The following is a 6,739-nucleotide window of genomic DNA, read 5'->3' as shown; positions in this document are numbered from 1 at the left end:
GGGCCGCAATGCGAGCCGGGCGCCGGGACGGTGTCGGTAACTTAGGAGTTAATTTTTTTTTCTCGCATCGTCTAAGCATTAGATAGATAGAATAAGTGGGTGGAATATAACCTGCACCTAAGCCTCAGATGGGCCTGTTGTGCTTCACCACAGTTACTTAAATTCTTTTGGTTTTATTATTTCGTCTAAGCATTAGTCTGTGTCATTTGTTTTATATAAAATTTAAATTTACAGACAGCAAAAATAGACAGATAAAATTACAAAGACTCATTATTAGACGATGCGAGAGAAAAAAAAAATTAACTCCTAAGTTACCGGTTCGTGTAGATGGAGAAATTTTTGTAAGAAAAGTGCAAGTTTTAGTTTTTTGATCACCTTTCACCAGCTACACAAACTTCGAAGAATTTTTTTGAAAGTGGTTTTGGCTTCTAGGGTCAAATACCTTTCTTGTCACATAACAAAAAATCCCCTATTTGCACATAAATAGCCAAAAGTATGTAAAGACTTACAAACCTTAATATCTTTCTGTCAATATCGTCAACCGTCCAATTTGAATCAGCACAATATTGTTCTGTCCAATATCTTTCAGTCCAATATCTTTTCGTTCAATATCATTCAGTCCAATATTATTCAGTCCAACAAAATGCGACTTGACGATTTTGGACTGAGAGAAATTGGACAGAATGAATTTGGACAGAAAGATATTCGACAGAACTATATTGGACTGAATGAAATTGGACCGTGAACGATATTGGACATAAATATATTGGACACAAAGACAATGGACAGAATGAAATTGGATCATGAACAATATTGGATAGAACGATGTTGGACAGAAAGATATTGGACAGAATGAAATTGGACGGTTGACGATATTGGACAGAAAGATGTTGGACATAAAGATAATGGACAGAATGAAATTAGACCGTGAACAATATTGGACAGAACGATATTGGAAAGAACGATATTGGAAGAAATGATATTGGATTGGACGATTTTGTAACAGATGAAATTGCACGGGTCGATTTTTCATAGTGCCCGTACAGTGAGAGTTTAAATACCAATGTGCTATTTATATTTCACGTAAGATACGAACGCCGCCATGATTCATCGATTAGGTTTTCATTTTTAATGCCTCGGCAAATTTTTACTGATTCCTTAAATGTTGAAGACTTTGATTGGTTAGCCATGGGTACTTTTGTGAATGTTATTATTAATGTAATGATTCCTGCTGAGCTGTTTCCTGTCAGCACGGTCTACGCAGCGCATTGTTTTTACTAGAAGTTGAATTTCAATTTCATCCACAGTACCAGTACTAATTGTAAACATTTTTCAATAGGAAAAATCTGTGTACATGAAATGTATCGTGTCGTATCTTCCGAATAACTGTCTGAATAGAAAGGTTTTGAAGCGATGCACATGCAATATACCTAACATTCTACCATGAGAAACCCAATGTCACCTCCAGTTTATCATTTTTGATTTGCAGATAAACGACACAACTTTTTGTTATATCAAAAGACATCATCGGCTATAGGCACTCTCCATACCATGTCAATATACAATGGTAATAAAAGTATAATCTCCCGAATATCCGGGTTCTGTGGCTATTATGACGAATTTATAGTTCATTAATAATCACGGAAAGGAAACAATAGCCTGTTCTGAATACACAAAACTTAGAAATTGTTACTATAGAAATTGAATGTCTGAAGGACATTGAGAAACCGCAAATGTAAATTGATTTTGATTTGATTTTTTTTTCACAAATTTTAATTAATTCACAGCAAGATCGATAATCTGTTATTTACATATATATGGAAGAGAGTGGAAAATCACACACAAAAATGGGTTTATTTGAAAAATTTAAATTTTGATGATATTTTTAGCATGCATATTTTAGGGTGTTTTGAGAATGATGAGAGCATATTCGATGAAATATGAGAAGTTTCTTGAAACTTCGAAGCATCAAAAACCTCGATTACGCATGAGATAACAACATTACCGAATATTTTATCGGTAAAAATTTAAGTAATTTTGCTCCATAAAAACACGCTTTTCGCAACAAGTGACGAAAAAGTGACTTTCTGTTGCCTTTATTGCGAAAAATGTTGTATACAACTCGATGATAATTGCCTTTTTAGGCACACGATGTGTTTTGTCACACTCGGCCTACGGCCTCGAGTGACAATCTTCACATCTAGTGCAAGTGCATAAAGAAGCATTTATCACTCGGTTGCATAAATAACTATCATACAAAAAACCTAGCATAGTAGCATATTGCTAAAGTCAAAAAGTGTAACATTTGACTAACCTTTTGAAACAGTATGAAAAGTAAAAATGACAGTGTACCATTGTCGTTTTTTATGACTTTATTTGGCTTTATTCTACTACTATTTTAGGTGATTTGCTCTTGTATACGACTTCATTATTTTACTTCAGTTCAGTCAGAGGCAGTGAAATTTCAGCATGAATGTGGATCAGCTATTTTTCAGCTGATCCACACATAAAAACACGTGCGTCATAGTGGTAAAACTGTGTGGATCAGCGAAAAACTCAATGCCCCTAACTGTAGTAAGATCGGCACAACAAAGTTTAATTAAAATTGGTTGACTTAGACTATACAAATACCAATTGATGCTTACTTGAAGTTCATTGTGTGGATTTCAATTCATTTCAATAAAGTTAACTGTTTCTATCGACTGTTGTGATAAGGCCTATAGCATTTGCCTCTGTACGATGAGATACTTTGCACCAATGATAGAGAGACATTACTGAACTAACAGGCTTTCTTATGTCCTAAGAACTGAAATGAACTGATCTAGGAATTGATGTAATCATCCAAGTTTTTAATTGAAACCAATTCGTAAACTCGTTCGTATCAGGTTGAACCTTTTTCGAAGCGAACATTCAATCGTTAAATCTTTTACTTTCTTTGTTTATTAATGTTTGAATGGAAAATTTCTTACTTCAATTGTTCAAAAACATTGACACAACGCAGTCGAGAAAATAGTCATTTTCTCACCTCAGCTGAAACTTCGGGAGCCTTTGGTTGTGAAAAAACGTTGTGTTGATCTCGGCAAAAAGGAGGAAATTTAATTTTCAAATGTGACTTGAGGCCATAGCTGCGCTCTGGCTACAAATAACACCCTCGAAATGAAATTTTCAACTTTCCTTCGGTGAACAAATAACTGTTGTATAAATAAAAAATCAACCCTTCGTCGCCGATAACAGATAACATTTTATAAACTTAAACAGTCTACATCTCTTGGAGACGTGATGACTATTGGTGTGTCTTTTTAAGTGTTAATCTGATATCACAGTATTAACCACTTATGTCATCCTTCAAATAACAGAATTAACAACTGGTTTAAAGAGTGTACCTACATCATCTACTACTAACACTTTTTCCGTTGCCTGGCTCAAAAGTCGTCTGTCTGTTTACTCTGTTTGTTAGCATGTAACGACGAAGAGTATATGAAAACGTTCAATATTTAGGAATTGCAAAACGTTGATTGTAGAAGCTATGAATTTGGTATGTAAATATCAAGCTAATATTAGTGATAAAGTAGAAAATTTTGATGTTGCCCATGTTTGCTAATTTACGGCATTTATATCTTTGCCATTTATATTATTAATAAGTCTGTGTTGACATAATTCGAAATTCAGCGATCATTATTCAGAAATCATTCATCTGATTGTTATTCTGAGAGTTCTAATTTGTACAGCTAACAAAACAGAATTTGCGATCTACAACATTACAGATATATATACGGAAACTCAATAAGAAAAAGCTTGCCGAATCAGACAAAAGTTCATTGAAGATAAATTGGATAACTGTTTAGGCCTTGTGTATGCTACGAGTCATTGATCGGGCTCGTGCATTAATGGATCCTTTCATTTAAGTATTTAAACTTTGAAACTAGGATTTGTCATAATCCATTGGTACATCTACCGAAACTTTACAATTTTTTTTTAATTGGGCACCACTTTTGATATACTGGGCTTAGATTTAGGTACGTGACCGTGATCGGAACAATATTCTTAACATGTTACAGATGGCAAGCATATGACCAGTATTATTATCGGGTATAATACTTCAATCGATCAAAGTATTTTGAATCTGTTGATTTCAAATCTTGTACTTCAAACCGTATTACCATATTACCCAGAGCTTGTCATTATTGTTAATCGAATATTTTAATTTTTTTTTCAATTTTAATTAATAAAAACTGAACAAAATCATCATTTGATAAAACTCCTATTGTGATTGTCATCCAGTTTAATGACTTCTTTGAAAATTAAACAAAATTGAGCATGGGTCACTAACTTATGATACGAAAATTGTTTTGCGAATCAATTGTTATTCAATAAAGACTCAAACAGATTCCCACATGCACAGTGCGTTGTGTGTGGTGTGTGATGACAAATATTTGATTCAGACACACAATTAAAATAGATTCGACATAATTCCTCTTTGAACATTTCAAATTTACTCTTTACGTTTTCTTATGCAAATATAATCAATGGCTTTAAAGAGAATGAATGTTTTTCGAACGTTAATACTTCTTGCCATGTGCCTCAATGCAGAAAACAATGTAAACTATATCAATAAAAAATGTGGTACGAAATACCTTCTCCTCCGAACGGCAACAGAATTTGGTTTCAAGCCACTCATAAATAACTAGAGGGGCAGGGAATTCGGCGTTCTGAATCTAGTGTAAAAAAGATTATTTTCTTTCTTTTAAGCTAGCGCTACCACAGTGTCCTACTTTCCTACTTTGTCCTACTTTTTCGAAAATTGTCCTACATGTCCTATGTAGGACACATTTTTGTTGCAAAAGTATAATTTATCCTACAAATAAATCATTTATAATCTGAAGATTTAACAGGTTTATTTTTACCAGGCAATGTGATTATAATTTCTTCCTCCTTCCCTTTCGGTGCATAGGAGAATTTTTTTTCTGGGAAAGATGTAGTATTAGAAGTAGTAACTCTGTTAGTTAATGTGGGCTGAATTCGAGATGGCAAGAATAGCTGAATTTTTAGCCCCGTACGAAGTACTGGGGGCTTATAAGATTAATATGCCGTTTGTAACACGTCGAATTGGAAGCAGACAGTAAGGGCAAAGCATTTGGTTATGTTCATAGATGACGAATCCGCAATAAAAAAAATGTCCGTCCGTCCGTCCGTCCGTGACCCCTCTAGCTTGAGTAAATCACAACCTTTTTTCAAAATTCTTTTTTTTTCCCGATTGGTATCGACAAAAGCAAGGTCAAGTTCGAAAATGGGCATGGTAGGGTCGGTCACTCCAGAGCTAGGGCCCTATAGGTGTTTTTCAGTCTTTCGACGATATCTACCGAAATGCGCACGCAATAGCTGCTTGTGATACATCAAATGAAAGGTATTGACGAGTACAACAAAGTTGCTGAACATTGTTTTTGGGTAAGATGCAACGTGGGCTTGTTGGGAGGGCTCAAAGGTCGTTACTCGGCCCTAAGTGTTTTTTGCACATAAATCGAGTAAATCTCATCCGATTTTGCTAGATTTAGTTTTTTATGGAAGGTAATTGAATACCGAAAAGAACGTGGCGAAAAAAGTTTCAAATTTGGGCCCTTGGACTAAGGCCGCTACTCGGCCCTAGGTGTTTTTTGCACATAAATCGAGTAAATCTCATCCGATTTTGCTAGATTTAGTTTTTTATGGAAGGTAATTGAATACCGAAAATAACGTGGCGAAAAAAGTTTCAAATTTGGGCCCTTGGACTAAGGCCGCTACTCGGCCCTAGGTGTTTTTTGCACATAAATCGAGTAAATCTCATCCGATTTTGCTAGATTTAGTTTTTTATGGAAGGTAATTGAATACCGAAAAGAACGTGGCGAAAAAAGTTTCAAATTTGGGCCCTTGGACTGAGGCCGCTACTCGGCCCTAAGTGTTTTTTGCACATAAATCGAGTAAATCTCATCCGATTTTGCTAGATTTAGTTTTTTATGGAAGGTAATTGAATACCGAAAATAACGTGGCGAAAAAAGTTTCAAATTTGGGCCCTTGGACTAAGGCCGCTACTCGGCCCTAGGTGTTTTTTGCACATAAATCGAGTAAATCTCATCCGATTTTGCTAGATTTAGTTTTTTATGGAAGGTAATTGAATACCGAAAAGAACGTGGCGAAAAAAGTTTCAAATTTGGGCCCTTGGACTGAGGCCGCTACTCGGCCCTAAGTGTTTTTTGCACATAAATCGAGTAAATCTCATCCGATTTTGCTAGATTTAGTTTTTTATGGAAGGTAATTGAATACCGAAAAGAACGTGGCGAAAAAAGTTTCAAATTTGGGCCCTTGGACTAAGGCCGCTACTCGGCCCTAAGTGTTTTTTGCACATAAATCGAGTAAATATCATCCGATTTTGCTAGTTTTTGTTTCATTTGAGAAGTAATTGAATACCCAATGGAAAGTTGGCAAAAAATTTTGGGTTTCTAAAGTAATGTCGTAAATTGTTGGTTTTATTTGAAAGGTACTTCGTACGGGCTTTCGTAATTGCGCTATGCGCAATTTTAAAAGTGAACAGTTTCAGTAAATTTGACAATGCCCAACTTGACTTGCATTTTGGTAACAGACGCATTAGAGGGTTGTAGACGTATTAGGGTTCCGGGCTTATTAGGGCTACGGACGTATTATGGTTGCGGACGAAATAGGATTACGGGTTGTACGGGGCTAAGTCGCAGCAAACGCTCCGACTGTT

Source organism: Bradysia coprophila, chromosome X, assembly GCF_014529535.1.
Source record: "Bradysia coprophila strain Holo2 chromosome X, BU_Bcop_v1, whole genome shotgun sequence".
Lineage (NCBI taxonomy): Eukaryota > Metazoa > Arthropoda > Insecta > Diptera > Sciaridae > Bradysia > Bradysia coprophila.
The sequence above is the reverse complement of the archived record's forward strand: the minus strand, read 5'-3'. Positions refer to the sequence as shown.